This window comes from Prinia subflava, chromosome 10, assembly GCF_021018805.1.
Source record: "Prinia subflava isolate CZ2003 ecotype Zambia chromosome 10, Cam_Psub_1.2, whole genome shotgun sequence".
Taxonomy (NCBI): Eukaryota; Metazoa; Chordata; class Aves; order Passeriformes; family Cisticolidae; genus Prinia; species Prinia subflava.
Genome location: NC_086256.1, coordinates 24,181,516 through 24,203,395, shown reverse-complemented (window position 1 = coordinate 24,203,395; position 21,880 = coordinate 24,181,516). Strand labels below are relative to the sequence as shown.

At 42.6% G+C, this 21,880-nt stretch overlaps 1 long non-coding RNA gene across 1 annotated transcript; it reads right to left on the bottom strand.

Moving 5' to 3' along the window:
- Positions 1 to 1,337: 1,337 nt before the first annotated feature.
- Positions 1,338 to 21,807, bottom strand: LOC134555794 (uncharacterized). Its single transcript, XR_010081489.1, has 5 exons — positions 21,620 to 21,807; positions 15,846 to 15,976; positions 14,153 to 14,338; positions 8,509 to 8,624; positions 1,338 to 1,432 (listed from the first exon to the last, which is right to left on the bottom strand). It is a non-coding gene; the product is annotated as an uncharacterized LOC134555794 (long non-coding RNA).
- Between the last annotated feature and the right edge of the window lie 73 nt (positions 21,808 to 21,880).

The following is a 21,880-nucleotide window of genomic DNA, read 5'->3' as shown; positions in this document are numbered from 1 at the left end:
CAGGGAAAACTTACAGGTCCTTTGAGAGCGTAAAGGGGCTCCAAGAGAGCTGGAGAGAGACTCAGGACAAGGGATGGAGGGACAGGACACAGGGAATGGCTTCCCACTGCCAGAGGGCAGGGCTAGATGGGATATTGGGAAGGAATTCTTCCCTGGGAGGGTGGGGAGGCCCTGGCACAGGGTGCCCAGAGAAGCTGTGGCTGCCCCTGGATCCCTGCAAGTGTCCAAGGCCAGGTTGGACAGGGCTTGGAGCAACCTGGGACACTGGAAATGTCCCTGCCCATGGCAGGGGATGGGCCTAGATTGGCTTTCAGGTCTCTTCCAACCCAAACCATCTTGTAATTCTGTAAGTGAGGCAGCCTTGCTAAAACTGGGCAGGACTTCCTCAGGACTCACTGAGAGCTGCCTGTCAGCCACAGCCTTGGTGTGAGAAGCAGATTGAGGGGCTGTGGGGAGACAGGAAGAGCCCAGTCTTCATTCTTCAACCCTTGTCCTTTTATTGAACCTTTTGGGAGAAGAACTCCTTGTCTGTCTGGAACAGAACAGAAATCATGCTGTCAATCTGCCAGCCCAAACTGTACAGTTTTTAGCCCATTCCAGACCTGACTGTGCACTGATAAGTTCATAGATGAAAATAATAAAATGTAATCCTTCAAACCACTGATCCTTTGCCACTGAACACTACATAGAATTATATCATTGTGTTCTGCACGTGTCTGCCCACGGCAACTTCAGTTTGCAGCACTATTGCTGCTGTGATTCTACTGTTTTACAAGTCAAAATTACAAAAATCTTCATGATACAGTACAAGAATTTCCAAACCAGCAAAAAATTATGGACCTTTATAGAAGAAAAAAAAAGTTACTTCAGAAAAAAATTACTTGACAATTACTTCTGGATAAAGCAGAGTAAATATAGGAGGCCTAGTCCACTGTACTCACTACTGGATACACACTTCTCAATTAGGTCTGCTATTTCCCAAATACATGGATAGTATTTACATTACAGATTAACTATCCTTGGAGTGGAAACATTACAAAACCTTGTCACTAGGTAAATATCTTTAAGCTAAATGTTCAAGTTAAAGTTCAAACTCCTTTGTCCAGTTCATTATATCCTACTGGACAATGTTTTTCTGTTAAATATCTTTCTCAATTGGTTTTGCTCTGGTTCATTATTCCTAAACAATCTCTTGAGGAAGTTCAGAGGATAAGGACTTAGCATGTCTTTCTAAATACAAATGCCTCTCTCAAACTGTGCTGTCACAACAGTCACGAGGTCTCCCAGCCCTGTTGGTGTGCATGTGGTGAGAGACAAGAGAAATATTGTACTTACACGTTTTGGAGCTTGAAAACAGAAGCACAGCTGATCACAGGCTCTCTTAATTCAATTACCCCACACAGCCTGCTCTGTCACAGGAGAGTGCAGAGACCTTTGTCAGAAGCAGACATAAAGCACCTTTAGTTCCCTTCACCTTCAGGAGGAGTCACTTGACCTCCTCAGGAGGCCACTTAATAGTCCTTGTGTATAAAATATGCTCAGGTTTACCCAGAGTTTGCTGTCTTGTAATGTAACCTCCTCAACGCATTCAGAGAATGAAAAGAACTGTTGCCATAATAAGGCAGAATCCTTTTTCTCTGATGGAAAGACCTAGCAAGTTTATGTTGCTTCATCAATATAAGATAGCCTGGACTCAACTAAAACTTTTGTAACCCAATATACTTTCATGGGGTTTGTCTGTTCTGGAATCTGACCCCTTCAGCCTGTCACAGATCTGTTTTATCAACATAAAATGCCATTATTAATTAGATACCTCACTCCTATGACCATGGGAAGTAAATTATGTATACCATGTAACATCCTTCTTGCTTCAGAAATCTTTTCATCTCTGAGTTAGTTATCTTTTCATCACTGTCATTATAAAAATGGATTTGAAAATGAGTCATGCAAAAGGAAAATATTCCAGAAATGATGCCCCAAGACATAAGCAGAACCCTTACATCTTTATATTTCACTGGGTTCAGTGGAGCTATAGTGACTTAAGTAATTCTTTTCATGGTAGTCAGTGATCAGAAGATACTTTTGCACAGTCAGTAATGCTTAATCACTCATTCTTTACACACCATAGTAGTTTATTTTTCAATTTATACTTACGAGTTTGGTCTCAGGAGGTAAGTGGCACTTTCACATATTCATATAAGCTCTCAGTTTCATAAATGTAGTGTCATGAATAATTGTCATCACCCAAGAGGGATGTAAAGCCTACCAAGATTTTTTTAAAAAAAATTGAATAACCCTTATCACACACCAGGGATTTCTTGGTTTTAAGTGTCTCCAATTAATTACTGCTGCCTTGTAGATTCATAAGCTATGCAATATTTCCTGGAGAGACACAGAGGCAGAATTTCTTCAGAGAAGCACATCCAGAAAATATCACTGGCTCACTAAAGAGAATGCTCCTAACTGACTCTGCTAATAGCTAATGTTTCTTACATCTTCAACAGCTATAGTCTTGAAAATATTTACAACTTTTTTGTCTTCTCTTTTTCCCCCCCTTTCTCATGCTGTCATATGAGATCTGACTGTGTATCATTAACGTTTTTGAAATGTCCTGGATATCATTTGGAGCTGGGCCATTCTCAGGTGAAATAATTTTAAAGCAATTTGAGCAGGAAGCTCTTACTCCAGCTACTAAATCTGGTTTGGTTTAGGTTCACCTTTCAAACTGCCTAAATGCATGACCTCTCCCAAAAATTTACAGTGTATATACTGTGAGGAGATACCCAACTTAGTTTGGGCTATGAAAGCTGATCAGTTCCCATAGAAATAAATTTAAAACATTGTGTTGACTTAGTGCAAACTGAATCTGCCCCTAGAAGAGTGAGATTCTGCTTATATGAACAGAGAGAATAAGGTATTCCTTTCACTGTTTAAAGAGAGAATGACAATTCAGGAATCTCTCATTAGAGAGAAGGAGAGAGATAAAGCCATATTTCCAGTGAAGTCAGCAGAGATAAAGTGATAAAACTGCTTTCAGGTGAAATCTGATGAATGATGCAAAACCAGAGTAGCTGTTACAGCCTCAGGTTAAAACCAAGACACAAAATAGAGATGTTTCACAAGACAGAGGCACTGTGTTTATGAACATAAAGACATATATTCAGCTCAGCATTTTCATCATTTTCCTTTCATACTTCCATTTATGATCTCATCTGGGTTTCCTGCCCTTGATTTCTTTGCAGTCACAGCCTGCAGTACTCTGAGCTTAGGGATTGTGAGTTGCCCTGGATTGTGCTTGGAGAGAACACATTTCAGCATCTGTGGGGTACTGCAGCAGCACTGTCACCTGGACTTTTGGAACCCTTATGCTACAACTTTCATATTTTGCAGTGTACTTCATGCAGGCCTAAAGAGTTTCCTGAACAAGCCTGCCCACCTCAGTCAAGGTTCAGAGGTCTTCCTGTGCTCTGCATAGTCTTTCTGAAGCTTCTGATGTGTTTTGGCTCCCTTGGATCTTCCAGAGGGAAGGATAGCAGCTGAAAAATCTGAATTAGTCTGTGTGTGACTGGGCATTTTGGGGTTCCTGCAATGAGCTCTGAAACCCTTTCTGGAGGCTTGCACACAGCAGGGACCAGGCTGAAGTTGTTACCACCTGGTGGGTGTGAAGTGAAGGGGCTCCCACTGCTTCCCTCCTTATCTAAAACTTGCCAGCATTCATCTCTAGTAGGATCATTCCTGTGTATCTACAACAACCCTGGAACAGACCTGGCCTTCGGATGTGACCAGTCATCACTGATGAAATGCTGAAGTAACATTTCTAAAAGCTTTGTATTCTTTTATTCTTAAAAAAGAGCTGTAAACCCACGCAGAATCTGGATTTTTGGAAAATAATAGTCATAGAGTGGTTTGTGTTGGAAGGTGATGTCATTCCACCCCCTGCCATGGGCAGGGACACCTTCCACTAGCCCAGCCTTGGACACTGCCAGAGATCCAGGGGCAGCCACAGCTTCTCTGGGCACCCTGTAATTGAGCTTAAAGATGAGTAACCTCCACTACTGAAAATGAACTCCACTACTGGCCTCCAACCAGGTTAAATGCTTTGTCTGTTTAATTGATCTGGTTTTGCAAGTGAAAAAGTGTATTGGGTGTTAAAGTCCAGCTTGCTTTTGGTGGGACAGTTTCCATAACTGGGAACTACAAAGAGGGAAAAAAATTTCCCATGTTCATTGCAACATCGAGGTTCCTCATTAAAACAAAAAATACATTAAGCATGGAATATAAATATTAATTTTAGAAGAAAGGGCAAATGAGGCATTGTTGGTAAAGACAGTGAGTAAGGAAACATAGCTGAGATGGATTTGATTAATACATTAGGAATGACAAAATAACCCAAGAAATGTTCAGTTTCCCAGCATTAAGTAACCTTAATTACTTTCTACTTCTCTAATAAGTGTTTGCCACAGGGCATCCACCATATTGAACAGTAAATTTATGTGTTTATGGAAGTCTCAATATCAGCAGCCTCTTTTAAAAAGCAAAGTTAAGGTCATGCAACGTTCTATATTTACAGTCTACAGCCCACTGGAGCCAGAATCAGTCACCCACTGAATCCCCAGCCACCAGCCTGAGCCTGGTTAATGTGAGATTTTTTCACCCTGGGGAATGTAATTGCTTTCTGGTCTGTTTGCCACCCACTGAAACAGTGCATTTACCACTTGCTCTAGGTGAGAAAGTGAGTACCAAAATTATGACTCAAGGTCTCTACCAGAAAAACCTTTACAGGGTTTTTTTATATGTGAACTTTTATCAGCATTTTCCAGGTAGTGATAGAATGAGGAATAATGACTTTAAACTGAATGAGGTAGATTTAGATTGGATATTAAGAAAGAATTCTTCCCTCTGAGTTTGGGGAGGTCCTGGCACAGGGTGCCCAGAGAAGCTGTGGCTGCCCCTGGATCCCTGGCAGTGTCCCAGGTCAGGCTGGACGGGGCTTGGAGCAACCTGGGATGGTGGAAGGTGTCCCTGCCAATGGCAGGGGTGGGACTGGATGGGCTTCACAGTCCCTTCCCACCCAAACCGTTCTAGGATTCTGTGACATTGCCAGCAGGTTGTGGAGAGCAGCAGTGACGGGGGAAGATTTGCTGCTGCCCACCCCTCATCAGCCCAGCCTCAGGCAAACCTGAAGCAAGGGCAAAGGGCTCTGAACTCCGCCCTTGCCTATGCTGGCAGTGATGTTTGTGTCCATGGATGTGGTGTGCAGAGTAGCCAAGGGCTGCACTGGTGCTCCCCAGATGTGCTGTGTCTTCTCCCCCTTCCCAGGAGAAGGGTGGCCACCCCTACCCTGCTGTCAGAACTTCTGCCATGGCTCTTTAGACAGCCTGCCAGGTGGCCAAAGACCCCAAATGAATTCTGAAAGGATAAAGAGGGAGAAAGGAAGAGTCAACATGAAACATCTGAAACCACATTCCCCTATTTTCAAGTTCTCCATATATTTTTCTCAATGTAAATTATATGTGGAGGGAAAGAGATAATGTCTATTTATAGAAGTGCCACTATTTGTTATCACTATGAAATAAGAGCAAATTCTGAAGAAAAGGAAAATTATCTAAATTATGAGAGAGGTAGTTAAACCTCACAGTGGTGACATTTCAAACTGTAAATATTGGAATGAAGCAAGCAAGTGAATAATCCCTTTCCATAAAGCATTGCTCGTAAGAGCTGACATTTTCCAGGCCCTATTTTAGCACCTTGCTGTATGTCAAATACTACTGCCAAATTAAAATATATTTTTCAACTTTGAAATGTTACATAAATACCTCCTCAGTCACTTGAGGAAAGATGTCACTGTCAAATCAAACCAAACTTATTCACTAGCATAAACCAGCTTGTCTTCTGGTATGAATGGACTGCAAAGAAATAAGGTGACATTTGTACAGGGACAAACAAAATTGTAGTAAGGGGCCAGAGTATCTTTCTGTGTAGGAATCTGATGGATTATTATTTTACAATACATTTTGTCTGTGTGGTATTGAGCCCATCAACCACTGTGCATCCAGTTTTGAGCAGGGAAAATCTCAGTTTTATTCATCAGAAGCACTTTTAATATTTCCTCTGCTACAACCAAAAGAAGTTTTGCATTTCAAAGGGATTCCTTGTATTCATTCCCTCATTAAACAACCTATTTTTCAGCTGGAGACAGGTTTCATATAGTGAAGTGTTAATATTTAAATCCAACAGTTCCTCATGTTGAGGATGTTACCTAATGATTGAACCAGGGATTCAGCTCAGCTGGGCAAGTTACTTCACATCTCTGAGAAGTCAGCACTCATGGGATCAGATTGATAGTCGTCTCCTCCATGGAAAGATGGGGCAAGGTTTAGTAGTGCTTTGTAAAGTTTAAATGAAGGATGTTGATCCTGAGATGTGAGGAAGATCTTGCTCTTCCTCCCACCCCAGTGTAAAATTTAGGTTTCACAGTCTGAGCTTGGGGTGGCTGGGCTGTGGCCTATTGACCCACTGACAAGCAGCATGTAGGTGAGCATTTAAACATCAAAGCCCTCAGTGGGAAGGGTGAGATGATCCAGGTTAAGCAGCTTCCATGAAGTTTAGCTTCCAGGCTGTACAATGCCCCTTATATACGAGGCAGAGAAGCTCAGTTGGAGTTTGGCAGTCAAGGGTGGCTCCCCTCAGTCTGTCACCATGCTGAAGGTCAAGGTCTTGCCACTCTGATGCTTTTAGGGCTTAGGAGAATATTTTAATTTTGCATTTGTTTGCAGGAAGTATTTACACAAGAGTTTATGAGCATGGAAGGGTACAAGAAATGTCTAGATGTGGCACTCAGTGCTCTGGGCGGGGTGACATGGTGGGGGATCAGTCACAGACTGGAGGCCTTTTCCAACCTAAATGATTTGGGGATTCTGTGTTGTTTTCCACAGACGAGGTGTGTGAGTTTATTCTCATGTTGCTTTTGAACCTATGAGACCTTTTCCTGCTCACCAGTTATAGCTGAGCTACATTCTTGATCCCAAGCTCAAGCAGAACAAGCTAATTGCTAAGTGACTTGATGTACACAGAGCTACTAACTGCAACTAGATTATAACACACAAGAAGGCTGACATTAAATTTTGCCATCTGGCTTCCAACAGCTCACATGGACTGGGGTTGTACACTTCATTTCCCATCACATGACTTCCCTGTGTATTCCATGGTAGTCAGCCTTGAAATACACCAGTTATCATCTACCAGCCCCATTAAATTTTCATAAATATTCAGCTTTGGTGGTGATATCCTGAACACCCTGTAGTTGATGTTGTCTTTCACCAGGGAATAATTTTCTTTGATAAACACTGATGAAAATGCAGCCAAAGCAATTTCCATTTTTCACTCTGAGCATAGTTACTCTTGGGTTTGCTCTGTTTGTACATGCCAAGGATCAGTTGTCTTAGAGAGGGATTTACTGCTGAGTGACTACAGCATCTTCCCATAGGTATTTGTGTGACAGTCTCCTCCAGTCAGCCAGAAGTCTTTTGCTAGCCATTTTCAGACTCGAGGACAGCATCAATCTCATGGCAGGAAACCGTATGAAACTGAAAGCTGCTGTCACCGTCAGCAATCCAGACACCCTCCCTCCCTTTCACACAAGTGTGATTTCTCCCTGAAGAGATGCTTCCCAGAAAACAGATGTTTCTGTTTGAACCAGAATTATTTTAAAAGCTACTTTTTAGAAGTTTTATTTGTCTTTTAGGGGCAGTGGTGTCAGGAGCATCATTGTGAAGTCTGGCAGTGTTCCATGTCTCCTAAACAGAACTAATAGCACTGAACTGCCTCTAATCAAAGCCCACTTGATATTTAGTGACAAAACCACCTTAACTTAAAAATAACAGCACAAATTCATCAAGGTTTTTACAACACTTGATATCATTAGTTCACAACAGGAAGATAAACAGCAAATATAGAAGTGTTTTTGTATCACTTACTGCTTCTGATGTCATCATGTCCACAGACTGCTTTCTGCAGACATGCCTCCAGCTTACAGATCATTTCCTTGCTCAAAGCCCTCCAAACATTAGTGACTGTCAAAATGGGTTTGTACAAGAGCAGGCCTCAGGGCCAGAGCAGGACAGTTGTGAAGTTGGAAATGCTACAGCAAAGATGCCTTAAGCATATGAATGTGTCACTCTGTTCTCAGCGGAAGTTAAAAAGCTCCGTCATTATATTAAGAATTCCAAATGTTTTCCGTTCCCTGCTGTTTTACAGGAAAATCATCACCCAGCTCCTAAAGATCCAGCAATTTCCAAAAGCTTCTCTGCAAAATTTCTCATTTTGTTCTTGTCCATTTGCCAGGCACCTTTGCTGTTCCCCTTTTCCTGTTCCTGCTGCAGCTGGAGGAGCCAACCCTTTTGTGTTTACTTTGCATGAACAAGACTGTGCAGAGGTAATCAGACACACAAACCTGCTGGGGAATGGGCAGAGTCAGAGAGCATCAGGAAGATCTGAGGATCCAGTTACCTGATCTCATCTTCCAGCTGACTGGATCTGTGCAAGGCCAGCTCTGCTGAGCTCCTCCTTTGGGAATTAGGATGTCTGGGCACCTCACATCACTGGGCTCATCATGTGTAGGTTACCTGTGATCAAACCATAAGGGAAATCATCCCTGAGGCACAGAAAGGGAAATAAAAGGCAACTTATCTTTTCACTCCTGTTACAGGAATTGTACAGCAAAACAATCCATTCCCTATTCTCTGCTGTGAGGGTGGGCAGGCCCTGGCACAGGTTGCTCAAAGAAGCTGTGGCTGCCCTGGATCCCTGGAAGTGTCCAAGGCCAGGCTGGACAGGGCTTGGAGCCACCTGGGCTAGTGGGAGGTGTCCCTGCCCATGGCAGGGGAGGTGGGTGAGGTGACCTTTAAGATTCCTTCCAACCCAAGCCAATTTGGGATTCTGGCCTCTCCATTCCACATTAAGTTTTACGGAAGAAATAACGTGTATTTGTAATTTCACCCATGGAGGAAAGAAAGGAAAATTTTAAATCAACTTAAATTTTGGCTCTAAAAGACTGAATTAAATTATTTTTATCTCCTCTGCAGATCTTATTTGTTTCCTATAGTGGCTAAACTCTTCCTGTGCAGCATACTATTTCCTATTTATTTCTTTTTAAATCCCTCCTTTAGAGCTCTGCATCCTACACTCCCTCTTACTTTTCATGGAAATTTTTACCATGAAAAAAGAGGAGCAGATAGAGTTAGGATAAAGAATACTTTATTTAACTTGGCCTCTCCCTGGACCTACATATTTGTTTATGATTTACAAGGTTCCTGCTTTCATCCAGGCAGAAAATAGTTGCTAAGCAGCAGCACTGCTTTATAAAAGGCAGAGCCAGGGCTTGATCCTGCCCCAACATGTGCTTGTGGCTACTCCCTCCCCAAGGGAGGGAACTTGGATATACCTCCCACCTATGCACAAATCTGTGTCTCTGTACAGCTCACAGTGTCCTGGAAATTATATTTGTGTTCTTGTGTGTATTTCTGGGTGCACTGGTACAAATCAACTCAAAAGTTAGTGTCTGTCTTCTTAAATGCATGAATTTACCTAAACTGTGCTGGTGGTATGAAGCTGGTCCACTGATTTTTGCATTGGAAAAATCCATCTTAAAAACCTCGCATCAGATTTTTGGGTTTTTTGCCAGATTTCAAACACAAAAGTGAAAAGCTTTGACACAAGGCAGAGAGGTTTGTAATATATACAGAAACTGTCAAGTCATGTCTCAGTCTTTCTTGCACTGTCATGCCTCTGCCATTATTTTTACTAAAAATAACTCTTTTGTTGAAATTTATGCAAGTGCGTGAGGTGCATAAAACTCTGGAATTTGGAGGTCTTGTTCATTAACTCTCACTGTATTTTTATATTTGATCTTGCACACAGCAGCCAGTAGGTTGCTTGTTGCTTCTCAGCTCGTAAAACAGACCGAAGGCCTTAGAGGAGATGAGTGCAAATATAGGGAGTTTATAAATTTATCAAACAAATGTAATAGGATATGAAATGTGTATATCACCTAATCAGTGATGTGACTTCAGCAAATCCAATCTAAACTGCTGTAAAGCCTCCACTCCACACAGACCCAGAACTTAGGCTCACCCTTTTAAAAGGGAAAACCCTTTTAAGATCATTGTTCCCCCAGCACAAGGCTGTGGAGTAGCCCATGTCCCCAAGTGCCACATTCAGATGTGTTCTGAACTCTCCCAGGGACAGTGACTCCACCACTTCCCTGGACATCTTGTTCCAATGCTTGATCAGCCTTTCCATGATGGAATTTTTCCTAAACTGGGCTCCTCTTACTCTTCAGAGTGCTTTATACACGTTACCCGATTCCCAGTGTTGCTCCTGAGACAAGCCCAGTACCTGGTGCTGAAACCACCTGTGGGGAGCCACCCGAAGCACTGCAGTGGCTTCTTTAAACCCGTGAGAGTGAGTTGGATTGAGGAGAGGTGCCATAAATTCCTGACTTGATAAGCCTGACAGTAAATAGGTCGGACTTCAACCCCTAAAACTAACTGCTGAAATTCCCCAGGCGAGGCAGGGACTGCCAGGTGACCTGGGGCAATTTGCAGGGATTCTCTGTGTGTCATGCAGAGGTCTGGCTCAGCTGGGGGATGCTGAGATCACCAACAGGACAATACACACGTACCCAGCCACTCCTCCTTGGGATCATGGCAGAGACCCAGGAGAGGAATGAGAGGATGTTACTTCAGGAGAGCACAGAGTTCCCTTTGGAGGCACAGCCAGCCCAGGCTAGATCCCTGGCACAGAAGTCAGAGCAAAACAAAACAAGGTTCAAAAGCAAGTACACAGAGACCAGGTTGTTCTGGAACATCACAGAGAACTGAGGAAAAGCTGGGTTTAGTCATCAGTGGTTGTTTTGCTGATCCAGCTGGGATTACACAAGGTACTTCAATGAGAATTTCAGTTGCACTCTCTACCTGTGTTTATTATTTTTTTTTGGCTTACCCACTTTCATAGGCTTTAATATCTAATTCACTATAAATGAACACAATTCCCCAAAAAGTGAGAGTGCGGCCTGCATTTCTCAATTTTCCCCACTGCTGCTAACATTAATTTGTTTCACTCTTGCTTAAATAACACAATTCTAGTACCTTCAACATGAACTTTAAATGTATATAGTCAGATATACATCTCCCATATTCTATAACATCATGTCAATACCAGAGTTTAGCACAACTTCTCAGCACAATTTTCTTAGCATATGAAGACTTAACGTTTTGTCCAAATCTCCAGTTCTCAGGAAAACATACTGCTCTTTTCTCTTTGGTGTTGAAAAGCAAAACTGATTGAAAGTGTATTTTTGAAAAGCCAGTGGGAAGTTAAAAAGAGAAGTCACACACATGACTTGTGGTCCTGGAAACAGCTGTGCTGCTTTTGGTCACAAAGGGCTGGCCTTATATAACTCCAGGAAAATCAATATGCAGCAAACGTACTGAGCCAGAAAGGAATCTGAGCCTAAATTTTAAAAATCATACAAGCTGTCTCCTCTCATATCTTTAAATGAGGGCTCCTTGGCCCCCAAATACCTTATTTGCTGTCATGAGTGATGTATTGGCAGTAGATTGGGTCACTTGTAGGCGACAGGTTTAACAATAATTATTGCTGTATTTTGAGTGATTAACAAAATGAGAAGTACGTTGATCTATAAAAAATTGCCAAAATGCAGACTGCACTCTGCCTAACTGCAGGCATCTTCAGAAGAGATTAAAAGGGCTGCATGGTGCAGCTGTACCATTCTGCTGGAAAGTCAGTCTCCAGAAATCTCTGCAAGTGCTCACAAAATTGTCCCTTTCCACACCTTGAAAATACCCAGGAAACCAGAGCAGGAATGCTGGGTGTCTCTTCAAGACACAAATTCTATTTGATACCAAAAATGCTGGACCTTGAAAGAGTAAACTCCTCCTCAGCATGTACTTGAAGTGGATATTGTTGTGCCTGGCTGTTTTGTTTCCCAATATTCCTGACAATGTTTTATCTGGTGGTTACATTCACAGTAGTCTGTTCACAGATTTTTAGGTACTTACTACTCAAAGGTAAAGTAAATCCAAATATCTGGGATACATATTTAGCAACCCCAGACCTATTTACACAGGGCCCTTAGGTGCATCTCACAGGCAACTGAGAACAGAAAATGCTGTCTCAGGCAAGCCCATGAGCCACTTCCTGTGGTCTCTCCTAATGCCCCCAGTGAGAGGATTCATCTCTGTCAAGAATCACCAGCCCCTGCCCATTCCCATGCAAAATCACCCTGCTGAATGATTCAGGTTGAAAACAAACTCCTCAGAAAGCTGATTCCTGGGTTAGGTGGTTTCATTGTGCATTGGAGTATGTCCCAGCACATAACTGCAGTGGTGTGAGGGGTGGTAAAAAGCACAGGGGGGCTGCAGGGGGTTGCTCTTCTCAGCCCCTTGTTTGTTCAGCTGGATTTGCAGAACTACAGAAACAGTGCTAACATGTAATGTCTGTCATATTTCTATTTTCATAGAAACAGAACTAGATCCTCCTAAAAAATTCTCTCCTCTGTTATGAACAGAATTACAGGTGACTACAGAATACATCCACTTTGCTCCCTTTTTACCCTAATTTGCAGAATCCTGTAAATCTGTGTCTAATTGAGGTGTGTGTTGAAGTGTTTGTCCCATCAACCTTCCACAGTTACCGCAGGTTTTGGATTTTTTTTCTTCTCTGGTTTGGCTTGGCTTTTTAATTCTGAAGTTCAAAATCCTGGAAAGCTTGAGGATGCTTCCTTCTTTCATTTGCTTCACCAAACTTTTCACCATGGCCATGCCATTACCCATTCTTTCCCCAAGTACACAGTTTCCCAGTCCCAACATTTAATTTTTCAAAGAAGTAGCTAGGAAATATAGGAAGATACCTGCATAGCAATACCTGCAGCCAGCCAGATATTTTGCCCATCAGCCTCTATTGATGGCTTTTAAAAGCTCAAGTTTTTAATCTTATCTAAATGATAGTAATCTTTCTGGATATTTCCTCCCTAAGGTCATATAGTAGATCATATGGTTAACCATACTGATAAGGTGGTCCTCTTCTAAATGGTCATAAAGACATGTTACATGCATGAGTCATATTGTTCTTTCCTTCACAACAGAACAGCTTTAGGGTGAAAGTGTTCATGCAGGACTTGGATGATCCAAATTTAATCCACAGTTTTGCTCCATTGTTCCCTTGTTACCTCAAATCAATGATGTGGCCTTTTTGAGCCTCAGCTTCTTAAGCTGCAAAATGAGGCCTATAAATCTCTCTAAGCTGGTGTGAGACTACAAACATTCATCTTGGTGATGGGATGAGAGATTATAGTGGGGAAAACTTAAAGAAAAGTAACTACAGTAGAATTCCAAATAACACCAGGGCATTATCTTCATTCACTCCTAAAAAGGAAGTGACCACCAAACCAAGAGGGATTCAGGTTTCACTTACTGATTTGAAACTGGAGTGTCACAGAATACCAGAGTTCATAAATGGTGCTGCCATTTCCCCTTTCCCATCAAACACATTCAGATACCCTTCATGTATATGCAAAAGGAAAGATAAGGCATCCCACAAAGGCATCACAAGGTAAAGACACTGGAGATTGTTCTCTCTACTGAAGAGTTGGTAATTTATCACCTTGGGGTTTGCCAAGTGGCATAAAAGTCAGCAATAGAAGTTACTGCAGGACATTGAGAAGAAAAGCATAAATGAACAAGAGGCAAAAATTTAAGAGATGAATTCTTCAGTCCTTGAATTTTCTCTCTTCATCTTCAAGAGAGGAAAAGAGATTATCAGTTTTGAGGAAAAGCAAGACAACATTCTGTTTCTTTTTAGAACTTTGGGCCTCAGCAATACAAAGTGGATTAATATAAAATGAACATCTATTTTGTTTGCTCTAGTGCCTACCAGAGTTGACAAAAGCTGAATACATACTCTATCTTTTGGAGTGGCTGTGTGACTTTTTGGGTCTGTGTGTATTGTCTGAACACAGTTGGTAGAAAACCATTGATGCCTTTTTCTCTTTTCCCTAAATACGTATCATTCCTAATATGGAGATGTGCATGGTAATTAAGATTGTAAAACTGTAAAAATATGCTGCAATTACCTGAGTAATTTGGTTCAAATCAACTCAGTGATGAATGAAGTACTCCTGCAGTCAATTATTTCCCAGAGCTCCACACTGGGCCAGTTCTTGTTCCAACCACGTTCAAAGGTAAAGATGCCTGTAACTGTGACAGGAGTAGGAACTTGCTGCTGACTGGTAGGGATGGATGGCTGCAGAGCTCTGAAGCTGGAGCAAAACACACGAGGCTGTCACACACCAGCAATTGTCTTGGCACCACAAACATATCTGCATGTTACACACTCTTCATTTTATGTGTGACAGTAAAATAACCCTTCATGTGAGGGTCAGTGTAGAGTATTTCATTGTAATAAAAACAGAGTTTATTATTTAACTTCCTCTCCTGACTATCCTGGTATGTACAACATGTAAGAAGGGCACAATGAAATGCACAGATACATATGTATATTTAAAGAAATAAGCTGGGCATTTCCCCACAGTGTTTGGGCAGCTAACACCACTATTAATACTCCAGTGTAACATGAGGCAGCCTGTCGTGGTTCTCCCTCTCTGTGCTAAAAGGATGCAGCCAGAAAGTGAGATTCATGACCTTATGGTGGAATTTGCAGTCCTCAGGAGAGCAGATGACATTGCATGTGTGTCAAATACTCCTGTTGCATCTAGTCCATCCCCACTGGCAGCCACCATGCTGAAATTTTAAATCTCTCCAGCCTTTTTGTCCTCTCTCATGGCTGGGCAGTAATTCAGATTCTAGAAGAGACACTGATGCTGCAGGAAAAGTATTTCCCACTGCAAATGTGTTCCCTTACACTTTCCCCCTGTGCTGCTCTACCTTCCATAACCCTTCCAGTGCTCATCCTGTTTGCACTCATGTGCATACCTTCAAAGTGCACTGCATTTTCTTTATAAAGATGTTCTGCGACTGCATTTCAAGGTGTTCCAACTTGAGGTTGCTTCTGTGCAATTACTGATTCCTGATGATATAAAAATATGCACTGACTAGCTCTAAAATAAGACCACTTTGTTCCTCTTTACTTTTATTTAAATTGAATTTTCTTGTTAAGGAGAAACTTGCAATTACTCGTGTCCTTTTATTTTAATGATGATGATTTCCTTAGTATAAACAGGTCATACTACAGCTATTATACATGATCCTCTCCCACTTAAATGATCAGAGATTTGCTCGAATTAGCATTGCAACCAGAAGCTCCCAGCAGAATATGAAACAGGAGCTGGAAGCAGTGACATGCTCTGTTTTCAAAGCATGCACACAGAGCAGCCTCAGCTGCCCTGCTCTCCTTTTACCCAACCATTAAATCAAATCCTGCTGCAATAGGGAGTAAAATAAAGTTCTTCTCACATTCCTTACACTGCCCCTGTCCCCCATATCCCTTCTGGTGAGCCCATGCCTCCTCCAGGCTCCAAGGAGAGCAGGCACAGCAAGTTACCTGCCTGCACCGAGGGGGAGAAGCAGGCACTGAAGATCCAGCCCCCACACAGATCTCGTGAGGGAGCACTGGGGTTGACGCAGTTCAGCTAAAAATCACAGCTAATTCTGTGACCTGCCCTTAAACAGCATCCCCATTATCTGCTTTCTGCTGCAGCTCCCTCTCTTTACTCCCTCCCAGCTATCGTGGATCATCCCACGCATCACACACACACCATATGCTGCACTTGCAGAAGTCCCCCAAAAATTCTAATGAGTGCAGACTACCCTGATCTTCCTTTCACCGTATTGTCTCTGGATGCAAGAGCTGGAAAACTTCATTTCTGTCAGCAGTGCCAGTCCTTGCACTTCGGTGGTGTCAGCCAGGTCAGACAGCTCTCTCCATGCAGTCCACTCAGCTGTGGAAACAAACACCACTGACAAGTGAAACATAAATATGAAATAGTGATCTTCTCCTGTGCGTTTCTATGCTGCAGAACTAATTTACATATAGCTGTGAGGTCTTCAAACAGATAGAGTTACAGAAATGCAATACATTGTGAGTTATGTGAAAGAAATAATTTCAACACAAACTCTACCTTCAGCTGAAAGATCTCATTTCTATGGAAGCTTTCTTCAACCCTATCAAAACCTACAACCTACAACAGGCTGGGTGTGGCACTCACCAGTGCTTCTGGAAACAAATCACACCAATAAAAGACAACTGTCCCAAATTTTAAAGATTATCCCCCTGCTCAGTGCTGAATGTCCTCCTGACATTGGTGAAATCAAAGAGGATCCGTGTATCAGAAGGTTATTTTTTCAGACACTGTCAAGTTGCAGCATAATACGCAGTGAGCACACAGTTACAATAAATGTCTGTGATCTTTGGAATAAATTATGAGATTGAAGATTAATTCATTGCTCTTGATCAAGAAACAGCACAGTTCATCTTTGGCTTGCTCCTGTGCTCATCAGAAAACCAACCCTCAAGGCAGGGTTTTCACTAACCTCCTGCCTTCATGCTAGCAGGGATATACAGTGAGAACAGTTTTCCTTTCATGGAACATAAAGGTTCTTCTTCTTCTTCTACATTTTTCTTCTCTTTTTAAAATTAAATTACTCATAACATTACTATGGCTTGAACACATAAGCAGAGTTAAAGTGACATCAAATCTATTCTTCTGTTTGTGCAGAAATGCACAGTCCAATTCTTAAATAATTTTGTCCTCATAGCTTATGATGTTAGTACTAATTAAAGAAGCAAAATTGAAGGATGATGGGCTCTTCTGTAAAAGCAAAAATAAGTTTTGTTTGAAAAAAAAGCGCCGCCACAGGAGCTATGGACCTCTCAGCATAAATTTTCAGTCATTTTCTGGAACACTTTCTGAGCTGATGATAGAACAGGATGCTTCATTCTCTTTTACTTTCCCAGCAGAGCAGCTGAATCCCTACATGGTCACCCTTGATGTTATTTTAAAAGCTCACCTGTCTCTCAGCAGGGAGGACAGGCAGTGTATCCCCCACAGCCACGGAATGTGTGGCAGCAGGCTTGTCCCCCAGGCTGTTGGTGCCCTCAGCCTGCTGCTGACGCTGTGTTCTGCTGTTCCTAATTAAAGCCATCCCTTAATGACCACAGCAGGGAGGCAGGAGGCTGAAGAACACTCTGTTGGCAAGGAGCAGCCTCTTCCAGCTGTGGTGGCCTACGAGCAATCCCTGATGCTTCATCACAAGAGGCTGGGATTTCCACGTCTCCCTTTCCCTCTCTGGCATGACCCAGCACAGCTCTTCTTTGGGATGGAGGCAGTCAGGGCTCTGTTCATTTGTCTTGCAGACGTTTCCCACTGTTACCGTTCTTAATTAACATTCTGGTTTTTCACTAGGACCATGAGTGAAACTGATGATGAGGCTTCAGAGGGAGAAAACTAAAAAGAAGAAAAAGCAAACTGGGAGCTACCAGGCTCCAGTACAGCCAGCAAACACTCAGTGAATGCAGCCCCAAGGACAAACAGTACAAAGCTCTTACTTGCGTGCACAGTCAGAAGCTGGCAGAAAGCTGAGGGGTCAGCAAGGCAAACAATTCAAGTGCAAAGTGTTTTATTGTAAACCTCTGAACAGGATGTTTCAGCCAAAGAAACTATTGTCCTTATGGAAGCAAGAAAGACATACAGGTGCATCAGACGAGTCAGCATTTTTGTAATGTGCAACTAGAATATATTTGCAAATATCACTGCCCAGCAACCATAAATTAATATAGCTGGAAAGCTTTTAATTTTAACTAGGCTCCCACTCCTATGGAACCAATAACAAAATTTCAAGTTCTGTAGGAAAGCCACAAACTAGAGAATTTTTTTAAAGGCTTATTCCTGATCGGAAGCTCTTGAGCATGCATGCAAAATCAAAAGGATCAGACTTTATTCCATTCAGAAAAATCACAGAATCCCAGAAATTGGGTTGGAAGGGACCTTGAACCTCATCTTGTCCCACCCCCTGCCATGGGCAGGGACACCTTTCACTAACCCAGGTTGCTCCAAGCCCTGTCCAGCCTGGCCTTGGACACTGCCAGGGACGGGGCATTCACAAATGTGCCCCCACAAACGTCTGGAATCAGATCTCAATATCAACTTTGGATTTGTTTGCTCCAAGAATGATGACGGGACAGGTACTGCTTTGTGAACACACCCATACTTTTGAACTAGTATTACATCTGGGTTAAATACTGTCCCAGGACAAGGAAAAATAACTTGTAATATAAATAAAGGTAGTATTTCCATGCCCAGAATGGATCTGCTGACAGTTGCCTGGGGAGAATTGTCTTGAAAGAGTTATAAAATCTGTAATTTTTCTAAAATTGTAACTGTTTTCTCTGTGCAAGATATATTTGCAGCTGGGAGTTCACATAAGGCTTTATCCCAAAAGCTGGGTCTTTAAGATGGAAAGATTGATCCTTCAAGGACAGGTAGTCAGAAGAAGGGTTTTTTTTATAACGACCTTAACTAGTGGCTCTGTCAGAATCCTCTGAATGTTTCCTATGGATTTCATCTAATGGAATTAATTAAGAAGACTTCTGTTTGCTTAATGGAAGTGAGACAAGACATAATTTATAGCCTTGATGTGGCAGACAGTCTCTGGCTTTTCTGTCCAACACAAATCAAGGAATGTGACTGTGGTGGAAGAATGATGTCTCCTGAAATGAAGGAGGAAGTTGTTTACATTGTTCAAGAAAGATGAACAGAGATTTGATAAAGAACCTGTCATTAAAATGTAAGGCCATGGCTATTAAACCTGTGTCTTTTAATACTCCTTCATAGTGCTTATAAATGTCCCACATTTTTTGTTCCTGTGTAAAGAATTTATCCAAGACTATCACAGCTTTGCCACGAAGAAGGAAAGGAGATGAACTGCCCTGCTCAGAGTAGCTCTTATCAGGCAGCCAGATGGCAAATGATGTGCCAGAATGTACAGGGAAGAGTCCAACATGGACCATTAATCCCAACCCAGCCCAAACACCATTAAAATGTCACTGCTCTGGACTCTGAGAGCAAAGGCATTGACAAAACGTGTTCTAAACAAGTCCTTCTGCAACTGGAAATAATTATCGAAAACCCTTCCAAAGTGCAGGAAGGAAAAGTTATGGAATGAGTAGATTGGTGGTGTAAGGGATAATTACACAGAACACAAGCAAACATCAGTTGCAATACATATCTCTCTATATATATTTTAAATATATACAGGATAAAGGATATTGAACTAAATTGTATTCAGTTTCACAAGCATTCTATTGCTTCATAAAAACAGTTTTCTATTTAAATCAAGAGCAGGGACTGGATTCTCTGGTGGTGCTGCACTGCACTGAGCTGTGCTGGTCTGTGTCCACAGAGAAACACTACGTGACTCTGAATTTAAAGACATTTTGTGTGCTGCTTATGAAGAAAAAAAAGAGGCCTTATTCTCACTTCTAGGAGTGACATATTTTTCTGTACTTCCTCCATTTTTAGTGCAGCAACCCCAGCCACGTATTTTGCTCTAACCAAATACAGTATTTTCCCCTCTCAGGTGGTCTTAATGACAAGCCTCTATAGGAAGCAGAGTTTGATGTTAAAACATTAGGCCTTTGCAGTACCCAGAGACATCAGATCTTTGGATGAGACATGGTGGAGACCAGCAGAAGAGCCACGTCAGGGACATCTACAAACACCTGGCTTAGGGGGAACACACCATTTGGATGGCAAGCAAGAGGGCTTTCCAGACATTGTTTTATGTATTATGTATTTTCCATGGCAGGAGACAACAGGTATGCAGAACATCCAGGGCCTCCAAAAGTATAACCATTATTTGTGATTCAGTTCCCAGTAACTCAATCACTTGGTATCAACTCGATCCACCAGTCCCTTCCCATAACATGTTCTTTACAAATCAATTAAGATTTAGCACAAGTTGCATTGGGAAGTGTTGCAAAGTTTCTAGCCATTTGAAATGAAGGTATTTCCATGTCATAGAAGTTCCTTCCATCATCATAGGATCTCATCCAGTTTAAGGGTGTTTTAATGATTTAAAGTAATTTCATGTTGATTGCACAGCAAGGAGCAGAGGAAAAAAAAAAACAAACATTTTTTCCAGTGGGAGTGAGGTTGGGTGATCAGAACACAACTGGGCCAAAGGAGAGCTCAGCTCTTGGCCTAGCCCTGCTCTGCAAAATCCCCAAAGTTTTCCCCTGGCATGGGAGTCATGGGAAAAGAACTGGGAACACTCATCTGCTAACTGTGTTGTAGGGAAGCTGCTGCTCCTGCTCTCTGACATCACATGTGGTGGCTGACAATGAAAATTGGTGGTGATTCATAAAGGCATCTCCATCCCTAAGAAAACTGGAAGAGCAGCTTGCGTAATCTTGAGATTTACTTAATTAAGTAACATCCCAGCACCATTCTATTTGATCATCATTCCTTTACCTCCCTCTCCCTCCCGGCTTTGCCTTTGATTAACACAGCCCTGATAAGAAACTTCATTCAAAAAGAAAGAAGAGAGTGGGAAGGCAGCCCTGAGGTGTGGCTGGTGATTTAAAAACTGAAAAGAGGCAGTAAGAATGTCTCAGAGAGGTGGGAAGTTGGGATTGTCCTTTGCTGCAGGCAAGGCAAGAATCTGGAGAAGGCTCAGCTGCAGCTGAGATATATGTGCAGGTGAGGAATATTCCTACAGCTTAACGCCTCTCCCTGCTTCTGATGAGAAAAGATCATTGTTTTCAGTAGTTTAAAGCACTTTCTGCGTGAAACCTCAGAATGGCCCAACTTCAGCGTTTTGAAACATGCTTCTCCACTGAGGTTCTTGAAGAGTGTTGGAGAAATGGGTAAATTTTATAATAATGACAAAATATCACATACATTGCACAGCTGAGACAGGGACAGTGTATCTAACATAATGTACAGGTTTCCTGACTAAGGTGGCCTCTGAATCCAGAGGAAGCACTCAGGGAAGTCGCACAGGGAAGTGTTGCTGCCTTCCAGGTGACCTTGGCACTTTAAATCAGGAAGCAAACATGGATCCTCAGACTTCACCCAGCCCATGGATTATTTATGATGATCTTGCAGCAGCTCTCTGGCCCAGCCATGAATCAGGAGCTTGCATGCAAACACACAACAAACAGACAGGGCTTCGAATACCCCTCGTTTATCAGCAGGGATGTTTAAAAATTAATTTCCCTGGGAAAACAGAATTTATCCTGAAGAGTGTGTGGGTCTATTTCTCATCGAGCTGGGAAAATTCCGTTCCCGAAGGTATTCTAGGGTGATGGAGTGAGGTGGTATGGTGCTATCGTGGCCTCATACAGCGGGCAAGCTGCCAGGGAAAGTTCCCAACATTAAACACGGTATTTTTGGGACAAACAGATATGATGTCTTGAACTACAGCCCTAATTGATGAGGACTCATGGCTGAGGGTGTGTTGCGGCTGAGGGGCTGCTACGGCTAAGGTAGTGTTGTGCCTGAGGGGGTAGCATGGCTGAGGGGGTCAAACGGGTGAGGGAGAGTCGTGGCAGAGGGGGAGTAATGACCGAGGCAGACCTGTACCTGAGGTGCTGATATGGCTAAGGGAGAGTCACGGCTCAGGGAGTGTCAAGGCGGGGCGGATGTCATGGCTGAGGGGCTGTCGTGGCTGAGAACAGGCAGCGCTCTGAGAACAAAGGCTACTGAACCAGTTGTGCTCGTGGCTCAGCGCTGCGACCAACGCTCAAGCGGCAGCCAGTACTGGCAGAAAGGCGCTCGGTCCTCGCCCGACCGCCCCCTCAGCCCCACGGGCACGGCGCCTCTTCCCGCCGCCCCTGAGGCGGA